The following is a 3751-nucleotide window of genomic DNA, read 5'->3' as shown; positions in this document are numbered from 1 at the left end:
ACATGCAGCAGCACCGGCAACACGCAGAACTGTTGTCGATGTCGTCGGCGTTTTGCCCGCGTTCGCAAAAATGCGTGCGGCGTTGGTGACTGTTGCCGGAGCCTCTGATATAAATAGGCACTTGGTGCCGCAGCTAAACGTCGCCTCCCTTGCCCCCCTATCCCCCCCCCCCCCCCCACGGTCTTTCGCGCGTCGAAAGAAGTCGCGTTTGCTTTACATATATGGTGATTGTAAAGGAGGAAAGAGACGCGTACTTCTGCAGCCCTTAAGGGATCACGGCGCAGAACGCGCGTTTGTTCTCCGCCGTGGGTTCACTCCCCGTGAAAGCGCGTGTCCCTCGCGCCCTTTCACTCGCACATACAGTTCGCCGGCGCGCGGCGACGATTTCATCTCCATTGACGTCATACGGAACCTCACGGCGACGGCAACAGCGACGGAAACGACGACGACGGCGACGCCGACGGAAGAAATCTGCTTTGGAGTGTCTATATAATTGCTATCGCAATAATATGCCAAACAGGTGAGCGGTCCCGGTGGGGCAGCCTCCCCTTTCCAATCCCCCCTCCCTCTCCTACTCTAATTGCTGAGGAGATCCGTAAGCACACGGAGCCTCTCCGCGCTAAAATTGCGAGCCTTGAGGCTCAACTCTCCAACCCACCGTCTGCTCCTACCTCCCCCTCCGCCTCCAATGCGGAGTCGATGGATAGTGAGATTACGCTGCCGAAGCCGTCGGGCTATGGAGGCGCGCCTCAGCGCAAAAATGGAGCTCCTGATCGGCACCGCGATGGCCCAGATGCTCGCGAAAATTGATGAGCTGATCACGAGTAAAGTTAATCAAGCTGTCGCTGCGCAAAGCGGGTCCCCTTAGGGACGTATCCGGCCGCCCCTCCAAAATTTCGCGTCGCATTATAGACATTGACGGTGACGAAGACTGCACCCTGGCAGGCCTAGATGTCAAAACTCTGGTCCTGCCTACTGGCTCTGGGGCAGCTCCACTCACTCTTAACGCCCAACCTAACCATGGCGGGAAACCCTAAAGTTAGGCGTTCTGCCCCCTCCAAATCGGTGTCACCCAACCCAGTGGAACTGTCGGGGCCTCCGCTCTTGCACCAAGAGAGCGGACCTCCGACTTTTCCTCTCAACCTTTGAGCATCTGCCCGCGGTGGTTGCCCTCCAAGAGCCAGGGATGGGCGCCACCCTTACGAACTATTCGACGTTCCAGCAGGACCCCTCGTCTTGTCTTTGCATCCATCGAAATTAAACAGCTAACAAGGTCGATCTTGACCTCCAAACCGACTATTCCTACGTAATGGTGACTCTCCTCCCGCTCCGCAAACAGGACCCATCCATTCACATCCTCAACATATACTGCTCTCCAAAACTCCAAAACGTCTCATTCGCGGTCCTCTTCAGTCGTGCGCTGAGAGTTGCGGGCCGGGACCCCCTCCTGATTGTGAGCGACTTCAACGCCCCCAGTCGGGTCTGGGGGTACCGCCGTGAAGAGAAGCGTGGCCGCAAGTTGGCGGAGCTTACGTCCACGCAGAGCCTCACTCTTCACACTGACCCTGTCCACCCAACTCGGATTGGCAACTCCGTGACCAAGGACACCTGTCCGGATTTGACCTTTACACGCAACATTCAGTTCGCCGACTGGGTCAATATTGAGGAAACCCTCGGTAGCGACCATTGCCTCATCAACACAACCATTCGCACACGCCCCATGGCACGACCCTTCAAACAAGCCCACATCCCAGATTGGACGAAATTCAGACAAAATTGGCAGGACACTGTTCCCATACACACGCACGGCTACTAGGCCTGGTCCCAGCAATTGGTTTCTAGCTTGCGTTGTACGGAAACACACATCAAACTCTCAGAGGCGGTCTCGGATGTGGATAACCACCTCCTCCACCTTTGGAAGCTCGGCACAGCCTCGTCCACCGATAGCGCCACCAGAAACACAATAGGAAACTAAAATCTCGCATAGCAGAGCTTATCCAGAAGGCGGCAGAGTATGCGGCCCAGCTCGCCGACTCTAACTGGGTTAGCCGCTGCAATAAGGCTGCTCGACAAATGTTCAGCCGAAACACAGGGCGTCTCTTTCGCGCCCACATTGACCCCACACAAACTCGCACTGAAATGCCGGAACACTTGCAGCGCGCCATCCACGGCTTTGCTGGTAACACAACTCAGCTAACACACAAGCTCAGGGACCAATACCTGTGCACTACCCAGGATACCCGAGGGACGGCATACTCATATGCAGGCTCTGAGAATGCCGAGCTGGATCAACCTTTCCAGCTCCACGACCTGAAGGTAGCCCTGGCCAAAATAAAACGTGGCACTGCACCCGGACGGGACAAATTTACGGTCAAGCTCCTGGCAAACCTGCCAGACTCGACTTCGAATTCACTGTTGGCATACTTCAATTCTATCTGGCTGGGAGAAGTGGCCCTCCTTATCGATTGGAAGACAGGACTTGTCACCTTTATTCCTAAACCTGGCAAAGCCGTAAATCCGGACAACCTCCGCCCCATCTCAATCACCTCTTGTGTGGGCAAGTTAATGGATACGATGGTGCGGGACCGGTTGTCTACTTTCATGGAAGACCATAACACATTTGCGGACACCATGTTCGGGCTTCGCCCCCACAGATCCGCACAGGATGTCCTCCTCCAACTTAATCGGGAAGTCCTAGACCCCATCGAATGCCCCCATAACGACAAGATGGTTCTGGCCATGGACCTTAAGGGAGCATTCGACAACGTCACTCATGAAATCATCCTAATTCATCTCTCTAAAACCAACTGCGGGCGTAACGATTTTCAGTGCGTCTTACAATTTCTAACACAAAGACACGCATACTTGCACATACAGGACACCGAACACGGGCCCATATACACTCTAGGGCCCAGAGGTACACCACAGGGTGCTGTTCTCTCCCCCCTATTGTTCTATCTGGCCATGAAGAACTTGCCTGCCCAGCTGGAGGCTGTCCCGGGGGTGCAACACGCACTCTACGCGGACTACATCACCATCTGGGCCACGCAAGGCTCTTTGGGAGGCATGCAGGCCAACCTGCAGCAAGCGGCGACTATAGTGGACCGATATGCTCACGCTTGCGGCCTCCAATGTTTCCCCCAAAAGTCTGAATTCGTGCATCTCCGCCCCTCGCCCAAATGCACGTCCAAAATTGCTCTCTCTCTGGAATATGGTCGAATCCCTGAACAACCTGAGATTAGAGTCCTCGGACTTTTCATCAACCAACACCGCCGGTCCGATGGCGCTGCTTCGCATCCACACACGGTTCCCTTTAGCGGGAGATGGAATACTTTTTTTCACCACCACCAGCCGTACTAGGGAAGCTGCGGAAGGTGGGGGACCAGGTGGGACACATGGTCCGCCGGGTTTCCAACAAGCGTGGAAAGATGCAAAGATGCCTTGCGGCTGGCCAATGCATTTGTGACTAGTCGAATCTTGTATTCGGCTGCATACCTCCATCTCTGCAAGCATGAGGAGGACGCCCTTGAGGTCATCCTCCGAAAGATGATTAAACGGGCCCGTGATCTCCCGGTCAGCACCTCTAAGCAGCGCCTTCTGGGCCTGGGGATTGTGAAAACGTATCGGGAGCTCAAGGAAGCTCATCTTACCAACCAAATCACACGTATTCCTCAGACACTGTCGGGTCGCCGCCTCCTTGCCCGACTACACCTCCAACCTCTCAGACAGATGGAAGAGCACGTACGTACGC

The sequence above is a fragment of the Dermacentor silvarum genome, chromosome 5, assembly GCF_013339745.2.
Source record: "Dermacentor silvarum isolate Dsil-2018 chromosome 5, BIME_Dsil_1.4, whole genome shotgun sequence".
Taxonomy (NCBI): domain Eukaryota; kingdom Metazoa; phylum Arthropoda; class Arachnida; order Ixodida; family Ixodidae; genus Dermacentor; species Dermacentor silvarum.
The sequence above is the reverse complement of the archived record's forward strand: the minus strand, read 5'-3'. Positions refer to the sequence as shown.